The sequence below is a fragment of the Schistocerca gregaria genome, chromosome 10 (genome assembly GCF_023897955.1).
Source record: "Schistocerca gregaria isolate iqSchGreg1 chromosome 10, iqSchGreg1.2, whole genome shotgun sequence".
Lineage (NCBI taxonomy): Eukaryota > Metazoa > Arthropoda > Insecta > Orthoptera > Acrididae > Schistocerca > Schistocerca gregaria.
Genome location: NC_064929.1, coordinates 32,910,950 through 32,934,537, shown reverse-complemented (window position 1 = coordinate 32,934,537; position 23,588 = coordinate 32,910,950).

The window sequence follows — 23,588 nt, the reverse complement described above, 5'->3', positions numbered from 1 at the left end:
GGGTATTCTGTAATCTGTGGACTATCAGAGTGTTGATGAAACACAGAAATTGCATCGGGATTGATTACAACAGTCACCATTCGCAGTTTCCTCCATGGGAGTAATTCTCAAACGTCTACGCTTTGATCGTTCCCTGGAAGGCCAGTAGTAGTTTCCGACGCACATCTGGAGGCATTCTGTAATCTGTGGATCTTCGAAGTGTTGATGAAACACAGAAATTGCTTCGGGATTGAATACAACAGTCACCATGCGCACTTTCCTCCATCCGAGTAATTCTCAAACAGTCTACGTTTTGATCGTTCCCTGGAAGACCAGTAGTAGTTTCCGATGCACATCTGGAGGCATTCTGTAATCTGTGGACCTTTAAAGTGTTGATAAAACACAAAAATGGCCTCGGTATTGAATACAACAGTCACCATGCGCACTTCCCTCCATGGTAGTAATGTCTCAAACAGTCTACGCTTTGATCGTTCGAAGGAAGACCAGTAGTAGTTTCCGATGCACATCTTGAGGTATTCTGTAATCTGTGGACTATCAGAGTGTTGATGAAACACAGAAAATGCATCGGGATTGAATACAACAGTCACCATGCGCACTTTCCTCCATGGGAATAATTCTCAAACATTCTACGCCTTCATCGTTCCCTGGAAGACCAGTAGTAGTTTCCGATGCACATCTGGAGGCATTCTGTAATATGTGGACCTTCAAAGTGTTGATGAAAATCAAAAATTGCCTCGGTATTGAATCCAACAGTCACTATGCACACTTTCCTCCATGTGAGTAATTCTCAAACATTCTACGTTTTGATCGTTCCCTGGAAGACCTGTAGTAGTTATCGATGCTCATCTGTAGACAATCTGTAATCTGTGGACCTTCAAAGTGTTGATGAAACACAGAAATTGCCTCGGGATTCAATACAACAGTCACCATGGGCACTTTCCTCCATGGGAGTAATGTCTCAAACAGTCTACGCTTTGATCGTTCCCTGGAAGACCAGTAGTAGTTTCCGATGCATATCTGGAGGCATTCTGTAATCTGTGGACTATCTGAGTGTTGATGAAACACAGAAATTGCATCGGGATTGAATACACCAGTCACCATGCGCACTTTCCTCCATGTTAGTAAAGTCTCAAACAGTCTACGCTTTGATCGTTCCCTGGAAGACCAGTAGTAGTTTCCAATTCACATCTGGAGGTATTCTGTAATCTGTGGACTATCTGAGTGTTGATGATACATGGAAATTGCATCGTGAGTGAAAACAACAGTCACCATGCGCACTTCCCCCCATAGGATATATGTCTCAAACAGTATACGCTTTGATCGTTCGCAGGAAGACCAGTAGTAGTTTCCCATGCACATCTGGTGGTATTCTGTAATCTGTGGAATATCAGAGTGTTGATGAAACACAGAAAATGCATCGGGATTGAATACAACAGCCTCCATGGGCACTTTCATCCATTGGAATAATGTCTCAAAGAGTTAACGCTTTGATCGTTCCCTGGAAGACCAGTATTAGCTTCCGCTGCACATCTGGAGGCATTCTGTAATCTGTGGACTATCAGACAGTTGATGAAACACAGTAATTGCATCGGGATTGAATACAACAGTCACCATGCGCACTTTCCTGCATGGGAGTAATGTCTAAAATAGTCTAAACTTTGATCGTTCCCTGGAAGACCAGTAGTAGTTTCCGATGCACATCTGGAGGCATTCTGTAATTTGTGGACTATCAGAGTTTTGATGAAACACAGATATTGCATCGGGATTGAATACAACAGGCACCATGCGCTCTTTCCTCCATGGCAGTATTGTCTCAGACAGTCTACGACTTGATCGTTCACAGGAAGACCAGTAGTAGTTACCGATGCACATCTGGAGGCATTCTGTAATCTGTGGACTATCAGAGCGTTGATGAAACACAGAAATTGCATCGGGGTTGAATACAACAGTCCCCATGGGTACTTTCCTCCATAAAAGTAATGTCTCAAACAGACTATTCTTTGATCGTTCCCTGGAAGACCAGTAGTAGTTTCCGATGCACATCTGGAGGCATTCTGTAATCTGTGGACTATCAAAGTGTTGATGAAACACAGAAATTGCATCGGGATTGAATACAAAAGTCACCATGCGCACTTTCCTCCATAGGAGTAATTCTCAAACAGTCTACACTTAGATCGTTCCCTGGAAGACCAGTAGTAGTTATCGATGCACATCTGTAGACAATCTGTAATCTGTGGACCTTAAAAGTGTTCTTGAAACACAGAAATTGCCTCGGGATTCAATACAACAGTCACCATGAGCACTTTCCTCCATGGGAGTAATGTCTCAAACAGTCTACGCTTTGATCGTTCCCTGGAAGACCAGTAGTAGTTACCGATGCACATCTGGAGGCATTCTGTAATCTGTGGACTATCTGAGTGTTTTAAACACAGAAATTCCATCGGGATTGAATACAACAGTCACCATGCGCACTTCCTCCATTGGAGTAAAGTCTCTAACAGGCTACGCTTTGATCACTCTCTGGAAGACCAGTAGTAGTTTCCGATGCACATCTGGAGGCATTCTGTAATCTGTGGACCATCTGAGTGTTGATGAAACACAGAAATTGCATCTGGATTGAATACAGCAGTCACCATGCGCACTTTCGTCCATGGGAGTATTGTCTCTAACAGTCTACGCTTTTATCGTTCCCTGGAAGACCAGTGTTAGTTTCCGATGCACATCTGGAGTGATTCTGTAATCTGGGGACTATCAAAGTGTTGATGAAACAAAGAAATTACATCGGGACTGAACGCAACAGTCACCTTGCGCACTTTCTTCTTTTGGAGTAATGTCTCTAACAGTCTACGCTTTGATCGTTCCCTGAAATACCAGTAATAGTTTCGATGCACATCTGGAGGCATTCTGTAATCTGTGGACCTTCAAAGTGTTGATGAAACACAGAAATTGCATCAGGATTGAATACCACAGTCACCATGCGCACTTTCCTCCATGGGAGTAATTCTCAAACAGAGTACGTTTTGATCGTTCCCTGGAAGACCTGTAGTAGTTATCGATGCTCACCTGTAGACAATCTGTAATCTGTGGACCTTCAAAGTGTTGATGACACACAGAAATTGCCTCGGGATTCAATACAACAGTCACCATGGGCACTTTCCTCCATGGGAGTAATGTCTCAAGCAGTCTACGCTTTGATCGTTCCCTGGAAGACCAGTAGTAGTTTCCGATGCATATCTGGAGGCATTCTGTAATCTGTGGACTATCAGAGTGTTGATGAAACACAGAAATTGCATCGGGATTGAATACAACAGTCACCATGCGCACTTTCCTCCTTCGGAGTAATGTCTTTAACAGTCAACGCTTTGATCGTTCCCTAGAAGTCCAGTAGTAGTTTCCGATGCACATCTTGAGGCATTCTGTAATTTGCTTACTATCAGACTGTTGATGAAACACAGAAATTGCATCGGAATGGAATACAACAGTCACCATGCGCACTTTTCTCCATGGGAGTAATGTCTCAAACTGTCTACGCTTTGATCGTTCCCTGGAAGACCAGTAGTAGTTTCCGATTCACATCTGGAGACATTCTGTAATCTGTGAACTATCAGAGTGTTGATGAAACTCGGAAATTGCATCGGGAGTGAATACAACAGTCACCATGCGCACTTTCCTCTATGGGAGTAATGTCTCAAATAGTTTACGCTTTGATCGTTCCCTGAAAGACCAGTAGTACTTTCCGATGCACATCTGTAGGCATTCTGTAATCTGTGGACTATCAGTCTGTTGATGAAACACAGAAATTGCATCGGGATTGAATGCAACAGTCACCATGCGCTCTTTCCTGCATGGGAGTAATGTCTCAAACAGTCTACGCTTTGATCGTTCCCTGGAAGACCAGTAGTAGTTTCCGATGCACATCTGGAGGCATTCTGTAATCTGTGGACTATCACACTGTTGATGCAACACAGAAATTGCATCGGGATTGAATACAACAGGCACCATGGGCACTTTCCTCCATGGGAGTAATGTCTCAAAAAGTCTACGTTTTGATCGTTCCCTGGGAGACCAGTAGTAGTTATCGATGCACATCAGTAGACAATCTGTAAACTGTGGACCTACAAACTGTTGATGAAACACAGAAATTGCCTCGGTATTCAATACAACAGTCACCATGCGCACTTTCCTCCATGGGAGTAATGTCTCATACAGTCTACGCTTTGATCGTTCCCTGGAAGGCCAGTAGTAGTTGCCGATGCACATCTGGAGGCATTCTGTAAACTGTGGACTATCAGAGTGTTGATGAAACACAGAAATTGCATCGGGATTGAATACAACAGTCACCATGCGCACTTTCATCCATGGGAGAAAGACCTCTAACAGTCTACGCTTTGATCGTTCCCTGGAAGACCAGTAGTAGATTCCGATGCACATCTGGAGGCATTCTGGATTCTGTGGACTATCAGAGTGTTGATGAAACACAGAAATTGCATCGGGATTGAATACAGGAGTCACCATGCGCACTTTCTTCCATGGGAGAAATGTCTCAAACAGTCTATTCTTTGATCGTTCCCTGGAAGACCAGGAGTAGTTACCGATGCACATCTGGAGGCATTCTGTAATCTTTGAACTATCAGAGTGTTAATGAATCACAGAAATTGCATCGGGAGTGAATACAACAGTCACCAACCGCACTTTCCTCCATGTTAGTAATGTCTCAAACAGTCTACGATTTGATGGTGCCCTGGAAGACCAGTGTTAGTTTCCGATGCACATCTGGAGGAATTCTGTAATATGTGGACTATCAAAGTGTTGATGAAACACAGAAATTGCATCGGGATTGAATACAACAGTCACCATGCGCACTTTCCTCCTTGGGAGTAATGTCTCAAATAGTTCACGCTTTGATCGTTCCCTGGAATACCAGTAATAGTTTCGATGCACATCTGGAGGCATTCTGTAATCTGTGGACCTTCAAAGTGTTGATGAAACACAGAAATTGCATCGGGATTGAATACCACAGTCACCATGCGCACTTTCCTCCATGGGAGTAATTCTCAAACAGAGTACGTTTTGATCTTTCCCTGGAAGACCTGTAGTAGTTATCGATGCTCACCTGTAGACAATCTGTAATCTGTGGACCTTCAAAGTGTTGATGACACACAGAAATTGCCTCGGGATTCAATACAACAGTCACCATGCGCACTTTCCTCCATGGGAGTAATGTCTCAAACAGTCTACGCTTTGATCGTTCCCTGGAAGACCAGTAGTAGTTTCCGATGCATATATGGAGGCATTCTGTAATCTGTGGACTATCAGAGTGTTGATGAAACACAGAAATTGCATCGGGATTGAATACAACAGTCACCATGCGCACTTTCCTCCTTGGGAGTAATGTCTTTAACAGTCAACGCTTTGATCGTTCCCTAGAAGTCCAGTAGTAGTTTCCGATGCACATCTTGAGGCATTCTGTAATTTGCGTACTATCAGACTGTTGATGAAACACAGAAATTGCATCGGAATGGAATACAACAGTCACCATGCGCACTTTTCTCCATGGGAGTAATGTCTCAAACTGTCTACGCTTTGATCGTTCCCTGGAAGACCAGTAGTAATTTCCGATTCACATCTGGAGACATTCTGTAATCTGTGAACTATCAGAGTGTTGATGAAACTCGGAAATTGCATCGGGAGTGAATACAACAGTCACCATGCGCACTTTCCTCTAAGGGAGTAATGTCTCAAATAGTTTACGCTTTGATCGTTCCCTGAAAGACCAGTAGTACTTTCCGATGCACATCTGTAGGCATTCTGATATCTGTGGACTATCAGTCTGTTGATGAAACACAGAAATTGCATCGGGATTGAATGCAACAGTCACCATGCGCACTTTCCTGCATGGGAGTAATGTCTCAAACAGTCTACGCTTTGATCGTTCCCTGGAAGACCAGTAGTAGTTTCCGATGCACATCTGGAGGCATTCTGTAATCTGTGGACTATCACACTGTTGATGCAACACAGAAATTGCATCGGGATTGAATACAACAGGCACCATGGGCACTTTCCTCCATGGGAGTAATGTCTCAAAAAGTCTACGTTTTGATCGTTCCCTGGGAGACCAGTAGTAGTTATCGATGCACATCAGTAGACAATCTGTAAACTGTGGACCTTCAAATTGTTGATGAAACACAGAAATTGCCTCGGTATTCAATACAACAGTCACCATGCGCACTTTCCTCCATGGGAGTAATGTCTCATACAGTCTACGCTTTGATCGTTCCCTGGAAGGCCAGTAGTAGTTGCCGATGCACATCTGGAGGCATTCTGTAAACTGTGGACTATCAGAGTGTTGATGAAACACAGAAATTGCATCGGGATTGAATACAACAGTCACCATGCGCACTTTCATCCATGGGAGAAAGACCTCTAACAGTCTACGCTTTGATCGTTCCCTGGAAGACCAGTAGTAGATTCCGATGCACATCTGGAGGTATTCTGGATCCTGTGGACTATCACAGTGTTGATGAAACACAGCAATTGCATCGGGATTGAATACAACAGTCACCATGCGCACTTTCCTCCATGGGAGTAAAGTCTCTAACAGTCTACGCTATGATCGTTCCCTGGAAGACCAGTAGTAGTTACCGATGCACATCTGGAGGCATTCTGTAATCTGTGGACCTTCAAAGTGTTGATGAATCACAGAAATTGCATCGGGATTGAATACAACAGTCACCATGCACACTTTCCTCCATGGGAGTAAAGTCTCTAACAGTCTACGCTATGATCGTTCCCTGGAAGACCAGTAGTAGTTACCGATGCACATCTGGAGGCATTCTGTAATCTGTGGACCTTCAAGGTGTTGATGAATCACAGAAATTGCATCGGGATTGAATACAACAGTCACCATGCACACTTTCCTCCATGGGAGTAAAGTCTCTAACAGTCTACGCTTTGATCGTTCCCTGGAAGACCAGTAGTAGTTTCCGATGCACATCTGGATGCATTCTGTAATCTGTGGACTATCTGGGTGTCGATGGAACCAGTAGTAGATTACGATGCACATCTAGAGGCATTCTGTAATCTGTGGACTATCAGAGTGTTGAAGAAACACAGAAATTGCCTCGGTATTCAATACAACAGTCACCATGCGCACTTTCCTCCATGGAGTAATGTCTCAAACAGTCTACGCTTTGATCGTTCAATGAAAGGCCAGTAGTAGTTGCCGATGCACATCTGGAGGCATTCTGTAAACTGTGGACTATCAGAGTGTTGATGAAACACAGATATTGCATCGGGATTGAATACAACAGTCACCATGCGCACTTTCATCCATGGGAGAAAGGCATCTAACAGTCTACGCTTTGATCGTTCCCTGGAAGACCAGTAGTAGATTCGATGCACATCTGGAGGCATTCTGAATTCTGTGGCCTATCAGAGTGTTGATGAAACACAGAAATTGCATCGTGATTGAATACAACAGGCACCATGCGCACTTTCCTCCATGGGAGAAATGTCTCAAACAGTCTATTCTTTGATCGTTCCCTGGAAGACCAGAAGTAGTTTCCGATGCACATCTGGAGGCATTCTGTAATCTGTGGACCTTCAAAGTGCTGATGAAACACAGAAATTGCTTCGGGATTGAATACAACAGTCACCATGCGCACATTCCTCCATGCGAGTAATTCTCTAACAGTCTACGTTTTGATCGTTCCCTGGAAGACCAGTGGTAGTTTCCGATGCACATCTGGAGGCATTCTGTAATCTGTGGACTATCAGTGTGTTGACGAAACACAGAAATTGCATCGGGATTGATTACAACTGTCACCATTCGCAGTTTCCTCCATGGGAGTAATTCTCAAACGTCTACGCTTTGATCGTTACCTGGAAGGCCAGTAGTAGTTTCCGACGCACATCTGGAGGCATTCTGTAACCTGTGGATCTTCGAAGTGTTGATGAAACACAGAAATTGCTTCGGGATTGAATACAACAGTCACCATGCGCACATTCCTCCATGCGAGTAATTCTCTAACAGTCTACGTTTTGATCGTTCCCTGGAAGACCAGTGGTAGTTTCCGATGCACATCTGGAGGCATTCTGTAATCTGTGGACCTTCTAAGTGTTGATGAAACACAAAAATGGCCTCGGTATTGAATACAACAGTCACCATGCGCACTTCCCTCCATGGGAGTAATGTCTCAAACAGTTTACGCTTTGATCGTGCGCAGGAAGACCAGTAGTAGTTTCCGATGCACATCTTGAGGTATTCTGTAATCTGTGGACTATCAGAGTGCTGATGAAACACAGAAAATGCATCGGGGATGAATACAACAGTCACCATGCGCACTTTCCTCAATGGGAGTAATTCTCAAACATTCTACGCCTTGATCGATCCCTGGAAGACCAGAAGTAGTTTCCGATGCACATCTGGAGGCATTCTGTAATCTTTGGACCTTCAAAGTGTTGATGAAACACAGAAATTGCCTCGGGATTCAATACAACAGTCACCATGCGCACTTTCCTCCATGGGAGTAATGTGTCAAACAGTCTACGCTTTGATCGTTCCCTGGAAGACCAGTAGTAGTTACCGATGCACATCTGGAGGCATTCTGTAATCTGTGGACTATCTGAGTGTTTTAAACACAGAAATTATATCGGGATTGAATACAGCAGTCACCATGCGCACTTACGTCCATGGGAGTATTGTCTCTAACAGTCTACGCTTTTATCGTTCCCTGGAAGACCAGTGTTAGTTTCCGATGCACATCTGGAGTAATTCTGTAATCTGGGGACTATCAAAGTGTTGATGAAACAAAGAAATTGCATCGCGATTGAACGCAACAGTCACCTTGCTCACTTTCCTCCTTGGGAGTAATGTCTCTAACAGACTACGCTTTGATCGTTCCCTGGAATACCAGTAATAGTTTCGATGCACATCTGGAGGCATTCTGTGATCTGTGGACCTTCAAAGTGTTGATAAAACACAGAAATTGCATCGGGATTGAATACCACAGTCACCATGCGCACTTTCCTCCATGGGAGTATTTCTCAAACAGTCTACGTTTCGATCGTTCCCTGGAAGACCTGTAGTAGTTATCGATGCTCATCTGTAGACAATCTGTAATCTGTGGACCTTCAAAGAGTTGATGACACACAGAAATTGCCTCGCGATTCAATACAACAGTCACCAAGGGCACTTTCCTCCATGGGAGTAATGTCTCAAACAGTCTACGCTTTGATCTTTCCCTGGAAGACCAGTAGTAGTTTCCGATGCATATCTGGAGGCATTCTGTAATCTGTGGACCTTAAAAGTGGTGATGAAACACAGTATTGCATCGGGATTGAATACAACAGTCACCAACTGCACTTTCCCCCATGTTAGTAATGTCTCAAACAGTCTACGATTTGATCGTTCCCGGGAAGACCAGTGTTAGTTTCCGATGCACATCTGGAGGAATTCTGTAATATGTGGAATATCACAGTGTTGATGCAACACAGAAATTGCATCGGGATTGAATACAATAGGCACCATGCGCTCTCTCCGCCATTGGAGTAATGTCTCAAAGAGTCTACGTTTTGATCGTTACCTGGGAGACCAGTAGTTGTTCTCGATGCACATCTGTAGACAATCTTTAAACTGTGGACCTTCAAAGTGTTGGTGAAACATAGAAATTGCCTCGGTATTCAATACAACAGTCACCATGCGCACTTTCCTCCATGGGAGTAAAGTCTCTAACAGTCTACGCTTTGATCGTTCCCTGGAAGACAAGTAGTAGTTTCCGATACACATCTGGAGTCATTCTGTAAACTGTGGACTATCAGTGTGTTGATGAAACACAGCAATTGCATCGGGATTGAATACAACAGTCACCATGCGCACTTTCCTCCATGGGAGTAAAGTCTCTAACAGTCTACGCTATGATCTTTCCCTGGAAGACTAGTAGTAGTTACCGATGCACATCTGGAGGCATTCTGTAATCTGTGGACCTTCAAAGTGTTGATGAAACACAAAAATTGCATCGGGATTGAATACAACAGTCACCATGCGCAGTTTCCTCCATGGGAGTAAAGTCTTTAACAGTCTACGCTTTGATCGTTCCCTGGAAGACCAGTAGTAGTTTCCGATGCACATCTGGATGCATTCTGTAATCTGTGGACTATCTGGGTGTCGATGAAACACAGAAATTGCATCGGGATTGAATACAGCAGTCACCATGAGCACTTTCCTCCATTTTAGTAATGTCTCTAACAGTATACGCTTTTATCGTTCCCTGGAAGACCAGTTGTAGTTTCCGATGCACATCTGGAGGCATTCTGAGATCTATGGACCTTCAAAGTGCTGATGAAACACAGAAATTGCATTGGTATTGAATACAAGTCACCAACCGCACTTTCCTCCATGTTAGTAATGTCGCAAACAGTCTACAATTTGATCGTTCCCTGGCAGACCAGTGTTAGTTTCCGATGCACATCTGGAGGAATTCTGTAATCTGTGGACTATCAAAGTGTTGATGAAACACAGAAATTGCATCGGGATTGAATACAACAGTCACCATGCGCACTTTCCTCCTTGGGAGTAATGTCTCTAAGAGTCTACGCTTTGAACGTTCCCTGGAAAACCAGTAGTAGTTTACGATGCACATCTAGAGGCATTCTGTAATCTGTGGACTATCAGAGTGTTGATGAAACACAGAAATTGCATCGTGATTGAATACAACAGTCACCATGCGCACTTTCCTCCATGGGAGTTATGTCTCACAAAGTTTACGATTTGATCGTTCCCTGGAAGACCAGTAGTAGTTTACGATGCACATCTGGAGGCATTCTGTAAACTGTGGACTATCAGAGTGTTGATGAAACACAGAAATTGCATCGGGATTGAATACAACAGTCACCATGCGCACTTTCATCCATGGGAGAAAGACCTCTAACAGTCTACGCTTTGATCCTTCCCTGGAAGACCAGTAGTAGATTGCGATGCACATCTGGAGGCATTCTGGATTCTGTGGACTATCAGAGTGTTGATGAAACACAGAAATTGCATCGGGATTGAATACAGGAGTCACCTTGCGCACTTTTCTCCATGGGAGAAATGTCTCAAACAGTCTATTCTTTGATCGTTCCCTGGAAGACCAGAAGTAGTTTCGGATGCACATCTGGAGGCATTCTGTAATCTTTGAACTATCAGAGTGTTAATGAAACACAGAAATTGCATCGGGTGTGAATACAACAGTAACCATGCGCACTTCCCTGTATGGGAGTAATGTCTCAAACAGTCTACGCTTTGATCGTTCGCAGGAAGACCAGTAGTTGTTTCCGATGCACATCTATAGGTATTCTGTAATCTGTGGACTATTAGTGTGTTGATGAAACACAGAAAATGCATCGGGGTTTAATACAACAGTCACCATGCGCACTTTCCTCCATGGGAGCAATGTCTCAAAGAGTCTACGCTTTGAACGTTCCCTGGAAGACCAGTAGTAGTTTCCGATGCACATCTGGAGGCATTCTGTAATCTGTGGACCTTCAAAGTTCTGATGAAACACAGAAATTGCATCGGGGTTGAATACAACAGTTACTAACCGCACTTTCCTCCATGTTAGTAATGTCTCAAACAGTCTACGGTTTGATCGTTAACTGGAAGACCAGTGTTAGATTCCGATGCACATCTGGAGGCATTCTGAAATCTGTGGACTATCAGAGTATTGATGAAACACTAAAATTGCATCGGGATTGAATACAACAGTCACAAAGCGCACTTTCCTCCTAGGGAGTAATGTCTCTAACAGTCTACGCTTTGATCGTTCCCTGGAAGACCAGTGATAGTTTCCGATGCACATCTGGAGGCATTCTGTAATCTGTGGACTATCAGTGTGTTGAAGAAACACAGAAATTGCATCGGGATTGATTACAACAGTCACCATTCGCACTTTCCTCCATGGGAGTAATTCGCAAACAGTCTACGTTTTGATCGTTCCCTGGAAGACCTGTAGTAGTTATCGATGCTCATCTGTAGACAATCTGTAATCTGTGGACCTTCAAAGTGTTGATGACACACAGAAATTGCCTCGGGATTCAATACAACAGTCACCATGGGCACTTTCTTCCATGGGAGTAATGTCTCAAACAGTCTATTCTTTGATCGTTCCCTGGAAGACCAGAAGTAGTTTCCGATGCACATCTGGAGGCATTCTGTAACCTGTGGACCTTCAAAGTGCTGATGAAACACAGAAATTGCATCGGGATTGAATACAACAGTCACTAACCGCACTTTCCTCCATGTTAGTAATGTCTCAAACAGTCTACGATTTGATCGTTCCCTGGAAGACCAGTGTTAGTTTCCGATGCACATCTGGAGGCATTCTGAAATCTGTGGACAATCAGAGCATTGATGAAACACTAAAATTGCATCGGGATTGAATACAACAGTCACAATGCGCACTTTCCTCCTAGGGAGTAATGTCTCTAACAGTCAACGCTTTGATCGTTCCCTGGAAGACCAGTGATAGTTTCCGATGCACATCTGGAGGCATTCTGTAATCTGTGGACTATCAGTGTGTTGAAGAAACACAGAAATTGCATCGGGATTGATTACAACAGTCACCATTCGCAGTTTCCTCCATGGGAGTAATTCTCAAACGTCTACGCTTTGATCGTTCCCTGGAAGGCCAGTAGTAGTTTTCGACGCACATCTGGAGCCTTTCTGTAATCTGTGGACCTTCAAAGTGTTGATGAAACACAAAAATGGCATCGGTATTGAATACAACAGTCACCATGCGCACTTCCCTCCATGGGAGTAATGTCACAAACAGTCTACGCTTTGATCGTTCGCAGGAAGACCAGTAGTAGTTTCCGATGCACATCTTGAGGTATTCTGTAATCTGTGGACTATCAGAGTGTTGATGAAACACAGAAAATGCATCGGGATTGAATACAACAGTCACCACGCGCACTTTCCTCCATGGGAGTAATTCTCAAACATTCTACGCCTTGATCGTTCCCTGGAAGACCAGTAGTAGTTTCCGATGCACATCTGGAGGCATTCTGTAATCTGTGGACCTTCAAAGTGTTGATGAAACACAAAAATGGCCTCGGTATTGAATACAACAGTCACCATGCGCACTTTCCTCCATGGGAGTAATTCTCAAACAGTCTACGTTTTGATCATTCCCTGGAAGACCTGTAGTAGTTATCGATGCTCATCTGTAGACAATCTGTAATCTGTGGACCTTCAAAGTGTTGATGAAACACAGAAATTGCATCGGGATTGAATACAACAGTCACCATGGGCACTTTCCTCCATGGGAGTAATGTCTCAAAGAGTTAACGCTTTGATCGTTCCCTGCAAGACCAGTAGTAGCTTCCGCTGCACATCTTGAGGCATTCTGTTATCTGTGGACTATCAGACTGTTGATGAAACACAGTAATTGCATCGGGATTGAATACAACAGTCACCATGCGCACTTTCCTGCATTGGGAGAAATGTCTCAAACAGTCTAAACTTTGATCGTTCCCTGGAAGACCAGTAGTAGTTCCAGATGCACATCTGGAGGCATTCTGTAATCTGTGGACTATTAGAGTTTTGATGAAACACAGAAATTCCATCGGGATTGAATACAACAGGCACCATGCGCACTTTCCTCTATGGGAGTTTTGTCTCAGACAGTCTACGCCTTGATCGTTCACAGGAAGACCAGTAGTAGTTACCGATGCACATCTGGAGGCATTCTGTAATCTGTGGACTATCAGAGTGTTGATGAAACACTAAAATTGCATCGGGATTGAGAACAACAGTCACCTGCGCACTTTCCTCCATGGGAGTAATGTCTCAAACAGTCTACGATTTGATGGTTCCCTGGAAGACCAGTGTTAGTTTCCGATGCACATCTGGAGTAATTCTGTAATCTGAGGACTATCAAAGTGTTGATGAAACAAAGAAATTGCATCGGGATTGAATGCAACAGTCACCATGCGCACTTTCCTCCTTGGGAGTAATGTCTCTAACAGTCTATGCTTTGATCGTTCCCTGGAAGACCAGTAATTGTTTCCAATGCATATCTGGAGGCATTCGGTAATCTGTGGACTATCTGAGTGTTGGTGAAACACAGAAATTGCATCGGGATTGAATACAACAGTCACCATGCGCACTTTCCTCCATGGGAGTAATTCTCAAACAGTCTACGTTTTGATCGTTCCCTGGAAGACCTGTAGTAGTTACCGATGCTCATCTGTAGACAATCTGTAATCTGTGGACCTTCAAAGTGTTGATGAAACACAGAAATTGCCTCGGGATTCAATACAACAGTCACCATGGGCACTTTCCTCCAAGTTAGTAATGTCTCAAACCGTCTACGCTTTGATCGTTCCCGGGAAGGCCAGTACTAGTTTCCGATTCACATCTGGAGGTATTCTGTAATCTGTGGACTATCAGAGTGTTGATGAAACACAGAAATTGCATCGTGAGTGAATGCAACAGACACCATGCGCACTTCCCTCCATGGGAGTAATGTCTCAAACAGTATACGTTTTGATCGTTCGCAGGAAAACCAGTAGTAGTTTCCGATGCACATCTGGAGGTATTCTGTAATCTGTGGACTATCAGACTGTTGATGAAACACAGTAATTGCATCGGGATTGAATACAACAGTCACCATGCGCACTTTCCTGCATGGGAGACATGTCTCAAACAATCTAAACTTTGATCGTTCCCTGGAAGACCAGTAGTTGTTTCCGATTCACATCTGGAGGTATTCTGTAATCTGTGGACTATCAAAGTGTTGATGAAACAGAGAAATTGCATCGGGATTGAATACAACAGTCACCATGCGCACTTTCCTGATTGGGAGTAATGTCTCTAACAGTCTACGCTTTGATCGTTTCCTGGAAGACCAGTAGTAGTTTCCGATTCACATCCGGAGACATTCTGTAACCTGTGGACTATCAGAGTGTTGACGAAACACAGAAATTGCCTAGGTATTGAAAACAACTGTCACCATGCGCACTTTCCTGCATGGGAGAAATGTCTCAAACAGTCTAAACTTTGATCGTTCCCTAGAAGACCAGTAGTAGTTTCCGATGCACATCTGGAGGCATTTTGTAATCTGTGGACTATCAGAGTTTTGATGAAACACAGAAATTGCATCGTGTGTGAATACAACAGTCACCATGCGCACTTCCCTCCATGGGAGTAATGTCTCAAACAGTATACGTTTTGATCGTTCGCAGGAAGACCAGTAGTAGTTTCCGATGCACATCTGGAGGTATTCTGTAATCTGTGGACTATCAGAGTGTTGATGAAACAAAGAAAATGCATCGGGATTGAATACAACAGTCTCCATGGGCACTTTCCTCCATGGGAGTAATGTCTCAAAGAGTTAAAGCTTTGATCGTTCCCTGGAAGACCAGTAGTAGCTTCCGCTGCACATCTGGAGGCATTCTGTAATCTGTGGACTATCAGACTGTTGATGAAACACAGTAATTGCATCGGGATTGAATACAACAGTCACCATGCGCACTTTCCTGCATGGGAGAAATGTCTCAAACAGTCTAAACTTTGATCGTTCCCTAGAAGACCAGTAGTAGTTTCCGATGCACATCTGGAGGCATTTTGTAATCTGTGGACTATCAGAGTTTTGATGAAACACAGAAATTGCATCGGGATTGAATACAACAGGCATCATGCGCACTTTCCTCCATGGGAGTTTTGTCTCAGACAGTCTACGCCTTGATCGTTCACAGGAAGACCAGTAGTAGTTACCGATGCACATCTGGAGGCATTCTGTAATCTGTGGACTATCAGAGTGTTGATGAAACACTAAAATTGCATCGGGATTGAGAACAACAGTCAACTGCGCACTTTCCTCCATGGGAGTAATGTCTCAAACAGTCTACGATTTGATCGTTCCCTGGAAGACCAGTGTTAGTTTCCGATGCACATCTGGAGTAATTCTGTAATCTGGGGACTATCAAAGTGTTGATGAAACAAAGAAATTGCATCGGGATTGAATGCAACAGTCACCATGCGCACTTTCCTCCTTGGGAGTAATGTCTCTAACAGTCTACGCTTTGATCGTTCCCTGGAAGACCAGTAATAGTTTCCAATGCATATCTGGAGGCATTCGGTAATCTGTGGACTATCTGGGTGTTGATGAAACACAGAAATTGCATAGGGGTTGAATACAACACTCACCATGCGCACTTTCCTCCATGACAGTAACGTCTCAAACAGTCTACGCTTTGATCGTTCCCTGGAAGACCAGTAGTAGTTTCCGATGCACATCTGGAGGCATTCTGTAATGTGTGGACTATCAGAGTGTTGATGAAACACAGAAATTGCATCGGAATTGAATACAACAGTCACCATGCGCACTTTCCTCTATGGGAGTAATGTCTAAAACAGTCTACGCTTTGACCGTTCCCTTGAAGACCAGTAATAGTTATCGATGCACATCTGGAGGCATTCTGTAATCTGTGGACTATCACAGTGTTGATGAAACACAGAAATTGCATCGGGATTGAATACAACAGTCACCATGAGCACTTTTCTCCATGTGAGCAATATCTCAAACAGTCTACATTTTGATCGTTCCCTGGAGAACCAGTAGTAGTTTCCGATGCAGATCTGGAGGCATTCTGTAATCTGTGGACCTTCAAAGTGTTGATGAAATACACAAATTGCATCGGGATTGAATACAACAGTCACCATGCGCACTTTCCTCCATGTTAGTAATGTCTCAAACAGTCTACGAGTTGATCATTCCCTGGAAGACCAGTGTTAGTTTCTGATGCACATCTGGAGGTATTCTGTAATCTGTGGACTATCATAGTGTTGATGAAACACAGAAATAGAATCGGGATTGAATACAACAGCTACAATGTGCACTTTCCTCCATGGGAGTAATGTCTCAAACAGTCTACCTTTTGATCGTTGGAAGACCAGTAGAACTTGCCGATGCACATCTGGAGGAATTATGTAATCTGTGGATTATCAGTGTGTTGATGAAACACTAAAATTGCATCGGGATTGAATACAACAGTCACCATGCGAACTTTCCTCCATGGGAGTAATGTCTCGAAGGGTCTACGCTTTGATCGTCCCCTGGAAGTCCAGTAGTAGTTTCCGATGCACATCTGGAGGCTTTCTGTAATCTGTGGACTATCAAACTGCTGATGAAACACAGAAATAGCATCGCGATTGAATACAACACTCACCATCCGCACTTTCCTCCATGGGAGTAATATCTGAAACAGTCTACGCTTTGATCGTTCCCTGGAAGACCAGTGTTAGTTTCTGATGCACATCTGGAGGCATTCTGTAATCTGTGGACTATCATAGTGTTGATGAAACACAGAAATAGAATCGGGATTGAATACAACAGCCACAATGCGCACTTTCACCCATGGGAGTAATGTCTCAAACATTCTACGCATTGATCGTTCCCTGGAAGTCCAGTAGTAGTTTCCGATGCCCAACTGGAGGCATTCTGTAATCTGTGTACTATAAGAGTGTTGATGAAACACAGAAATTGCCTCGGGATTGAATACCATAGTCACCATTCGCACTTTCCTCCACGGGAGTAGTGTCTCAAACAGTTTACGCTTTGATCGTTCCCTGGAAGACCAGTAGTAGTTTCCAATGCACATCTGATGCATTCTGTAGTCTGTGGACTATCAGAGTGTTGATGAAACACAGAAATTGCCTCGGGATTGAATACCATAGTCACCATGCGCACTTTTCTCCATGGGAGTAATGTCTCAAACAGTCTACGCTCTGATCGTTCCCTGGAAGACCTGAAGTAGTTTCTGATGCTCATCTGGAGGTATTCTGTAATCTGTGGACTATCAGAGTGTTGATGAAACACAAAAATTGCATCGGGATTGAATACAATAGTCACCATGCGCACTTTCCTCCACGGGAGTTATTCTCAAACAGTCTAGGCTTTGATAGCTCCCTGGAAGACCAGTAGTAGTTTACGATGCACATCTGGTGGCATTCTGTAATCTGTGGACTATCAGAGTGTTGATGAAACACAGAAATTGCATCGGGATTGAATACAACAGTCACTTGCGCACTTTCCTCCATGGGAGTAATGTCTCAAACAGTCTACGCTTTGAGTTCCCTGGAAGACCTGACGTAGTTTCCGATGCTCATCTGGAGGAATTCTGTATCTGTCGACTATCAGAGTGTTTATGAAACACTAAAATTGCATCGGGATTGAGTACAATAGTCACCATGGGCACTTTCCTCCATGGGAATAATGTCTCAAACAGTCTACCTTTTGATCGTTCCCTGGAAGTCCAGTAGTAGTTTGCGAAGCACTTTTGGAGGCATTCTGTAATCTGTGGACTATCAGAGTGTTGATGAAACACAGATATTGCATCGGGATTGAATACAAGAGTAACCATGCGCACTTTCCTTCACTTGAGTAGTGTCTCATACAGTCTACGCTTTCATCGTTCCCTGGAAGCCCAGAAGTAATTTCCGATGCACATCTGGAGGCATTCTGAAATCTGTGGACTAACTGAGAGTTGATGAAACACAGAAATTGCATCGGGATTGATTACAACAGTCAACATGCGCACTTTCCTCCAAGGGAGTAATGTCTCACAAAGTTTACGCTTTGATCGTTCCCTGGAAGACCAGTAGTAGTTTGCGATGCACATCTGGTGGCATTCTGTAATCTGTGGACTATCAGATTTTTGATGAAACACAGAAATTGCATCGGGATTGAATACAACAGTCACCATGCGCACTTTCCTTCACGGGAGGTATGTCTCAAACAGTCTACGTTTGATCGTTCCCTGGAAGGCCAGTAGTAGTTTCCGATGCACATCTGGTGGCATTCTGTAATCTGTGGACTATCAGAGTGTTGATGAATCATTGAAATTGCATCGGGATTGAATACAACAGTCACCATGCGCACTTCCCTCCGTGGGATTAATGTCTCAAACTGTCTACGCTTTGATCGTTCCCTGGAAGACCATTAGTAGTTTCCGATGCACATCTGGAGGCATTCTGTAATCTATGGACTATCAGTGTGTTTATGAAACACTGAAATTGCATCGGGAATGAGTACAATAGTCACCATGGGCACTTTCCTCCATGGGAGTAATGTCTCAAACAGTCTAACATTTGATCGTTCCCTGGAAGTCCAGTAGTAGTTTCCGAAGCACACGTGGAGGCGTTCTGTAATCTGTGGACTATCAGAGTGTTGATGAAACACAGAAATTGCATCGGGATTGAATACAAGAGTAACCATGCGCACTTTCCTTCACGGAAGGTATGTCTCAAACAGTCTACGTTTGATCGTTCCCTGGAGGGCCAGTAGTAGTTTCCGATGCACATCTGGTGGCATTCTGCAACCTGTGGACTATCAGAGTGTTGATGAAACATAGAAATTGCATCGGGATTGAATACAACAGTCACCATGCGCACTTTTCTCTATGGGAGTAATGTCTCAAACTGTCAACGCTTTGATCGTTCCCTGGAAGACCAGTAGTAGTTTCCGATGCACATCTGGTGACATTCTGTAATCTGTGGACTATCAGAGTGTTGATGAAACACAGAGATTGCATCGGGATTGAATACAACAGTCACCATGCGCACTTTCCACCATGGGAGTAATGTCTCAAGGGTATACGCTTTGATCGCTCCTTGGAAGACCAGTAGTAGTTTCCGATGCACATCTGGAGGCATTCTGTAATCTGTGGACTATAAGAGTGTTGATGAAACACAGAAATTGCTTCGGGATTGAATACAACAGTCACCATGCGAACTTTCCTCCATGGGAGTAATGTCTCAAACAGTCTACGCTTTAATCGATCCCTGGAAGGCCACTAGTAGTTTCCGATGCACATCTGGAGGCATTCTGTAATCTGTGGAGTATCAGAGTGTTAATGAAACACAGAAATTGCATCGGGATTGTATACAACAGTCACGGTGCTTACCTTCCTCCATGGAAGTAATGTGTCAAAGAGTTTACGCTTTACTCGTTCCCTGGAAGACCAGTATAGTTTCCGATGCACATCTGGACCCATTCTGTAATCTGTGGACTATCAGAGTGTTGATGAAACACAGAAATTGCATCGGGATTGAATACAACAGTCACCATGCACACTTTCCTCCATGAGATTAATATCCCTAACAGTCTACCTTTTGATCGTTCCCTGGAAGTCCAGTAGTAGTTTCCGAAGCACACCTGGAGGCATTCTGTAATCTGTGGACTATCATAGTGTTGATGAAACACACAAATTGCATCGGGATTGAATACAAGAGTAACCATGCGCACTTTCCTCCACGGGAGTAGTGTCTCATACAGTCTACGCTTTGATCGTTCCCTGGACGCCCAGAAGTAGTTTCCGAAGCACATCTGGAGGCATTCTGAAATCTGTGGACTAACTGAGAGTTGATGAAACACAGAAATTGCATCGGGATTGATTACAACAGTCAACATGCGCACATTCGTCCATGGGAGTAATGTCTCACAAAGTTTACGCTTTGATCGTTCCCTGGAAGACCAGTAGTAGTTTACGATGCACATCTGGTGGCATTCTGTAATCTGTGGACTATAAGAGTGTTGATGAAACACGGAAATTGCATCGGGATTGAATACAACAGTCACCATGCGCACTTTCCTTCACGGGTGTTATGTCTCAAACAGTCTACGTTTGATTGTTCCCTGGAAGGCCAGTAGTAGTTTCCGATGCACATCTGGTGGCATTCTGTAATCTGTGGACTATCAGAGTGTTGATGAAACACAGAAATTGCTTCGGGATTGAATACAACAGTCATATACGCACTTTCCTCCATGGGAGTAATGTCTCAAACAGTCTACGCTTTGAGTCCCCTGGAAGACCAGTAGTAGTTTCCGATGCACATCTGGAGGCATTCTGCAATCTGTGGACTATCAGAGTGTTGATGAAACACAGAAATTGCATCGGGATTGAATACAACAGTCACCATTTGCACTTTCCTCCATGAGATTAATGTCCCTAACAGTCTACGCTTTGATCGTTCCCTGGGAGACCTGTAGTAGTTTCCGATGCACATCTGGAGGCATTCTGTAATCTGTGGACTATCAGAGTGTTGATGAAACACAGAAATTGCATCGGGATTGAATACAACAGTCACCATGAGCACTTTCCTCAATGTCAGTAATGTCTCTAACAGTCTACGCTTTGATCGTACCCTGGAAGACCAGTAGTAGTTTAAGATGCACATCTGGAGGCATTCTGTAATCTGTGGACAATCAGAGTGTTGATGGAACACTAAAATTGCATCCGGATTGAGTACAATAGTCACTATGTGCACTATCCTCCATGGGAGTAATGTCTCAAACAGTCTACGCTTTGATTGTTCCCCGGAATTCCAGTAGCAGTTTCCGATGCACAACTGGAGGCATTCTGCAACCTGTGGACTATCAGACTGTTGATGAAACACAGAAATTGCATCGGAATTGAATACAACAGTCACCATGCGCACTTTCCTCCATGAGAGTAATGTCTCAAACAGTCTACGCTTTGATCGTTCCCTGGAAGACCTGTAGTAGTTTCCGATGAACATCTGGAGGCATTCTGTAATCTGTGGACTGTCAGATTGTTGATGAAACACAGAAATTGCATCGGGATTGAATACAACAGTCACCATGTGCACTTTCCTCCACGGGAGTTATTCTCAAACAGTCTAGGCTTTGATAGTTCCCTGGAAGACCAGTAGTAGTTTACGATGCACATCTGGTGGCATTCTGTAATCTGTGGACTATCAGAGTGTTGATGAAACACAGAGATTGCATCGGGATTGAATACAACAGTCACCATGCGCACTTTCCTCCACCGGAGCTATGTCTCAAACAGTCTACGCTTTGATCGATCCCTGGAAGACCAGTAGTAGTTTCCGATGCACATCTGGTGGCATTCTGTAATCTGTGGACTATTAGAGTGTTGATGAAACACAGAAATTGCATCGGGATTGAATACAACAGTCACATGCGCACTTTACTCCATGGGAGTAATGTCTCAAACAGTCTACGCTTTGAGTTCCCTGGAAGACCTGAAGTAGTTTCCGATGCTCATCTGGAGGAATTCTGTAATCTGTCGACTATCAGAGTGTTTATGAAACACTAAAATTGCATCGGGATTGAGTACAATAGTCACCATGGGCACTTTCCTCCATGGGAGTAATGTCTCAAACAGTCTACCTTTTGATCGTTCCCTGGAAGTCCAGTAGTAGTTTCCGAAGCACTTCTGGTGGCATTCTGTAATCTGTGGACTATCAGAGTGTTGATGAAACACAGAAATTGCATCGGGATTGAATACAAGAGTAACCATGCGCACTTTCCTTCACGGGAGTAGTGTCTCATACAGTCTACGCTTTCATCGTTCCCTGGAAGCCCAGAAGTAATTTCCGATGCACATCTGGAGGCATTCTGAAATCTGTGGACTAACTGAAAGTTGATGAAACACAGAAATTGCATCGGGATTGATTACAACAGTCAACATGCGCACTTTCCTCCTAGGGAGTAATGTCTCACAAAGTTTACGCTTTGATCGTTCCCTGGAAGACCAGTAGTAGTTTGCGATGCACATCTGGTGGCATTCTGTAATCTGTGGACTATCAGACTTTTGATGAAACACAGAAATTGCATCGGGATTGAATACAACAGTCACCATGCGCACTTTCCTTCACGGGAGGTATGTCTCAAAGAGTCTACGTTTGATCGTTCCCTGGAAGGCCAGTGGTAGTTTCCGATGCACATCTGGTGGCATTCTGTAATCTGTGGACTATCAGAGTGTTGATGAAACATAGAAATTGCATCGGGATTGAATACAACAGTCACCATGCGCACTTCCCTCCGTGGGAGTAATGTCTCAAAGAGTTTACGCTTTGATCGCTCCCTGGAAGACCAGTAGTAGTTTCCGATGCACATCTGTAGGCATTCTGTAATCTGTGGAGTATCAGAGTGTTGATGAAACACAGAAATTGCATCGGGATTGTATACAACAGTCACGATGCTTACCTTCCTCCATGGGAGTAATGTGTCAAAGAGTTTACGCTTTGCTCGTTCCCTGGAAGACCAGTAGTAGTTTCCGATGCACATCTGGTGGCATTCTGTAATCTATGGAGTATCAGAGTGTTGATGACACATAGATATTGCATCGGGATTGAATACAACAGTCAAATGCGCACTTTCCTCCATGGGAGTAATGTCTCAAACAGTCTACGCTTTGAGTTCCCTGGAAGACCAGTAGTAGTTTCCGATGCACTTCTGGAGGCATTCTGCAATCTGTGGACTATCAGAGTGTTGATGAAACACAGAAATTGCATCGGGATGGAATACAACAGTCACCATGCGCACTTTCCTCCATGAGATTAATGTCCCTAACAGTCTACGCTTTGATCGATCCCTGGACGACCAGTAGTAGTTTGCGATGCACATCTGGTGGCATTCTGTAATCTGTGGACTATCAGACTTTTGATGAAACACAGAAATTGCATCGGGATTGAATACAACAGTCACCATGCGCACTTTCCTCCATGAGATTAATGTCCCTAACAGTCTACGCTTTGATCGATCCCTGGAAGACCAGTAGTA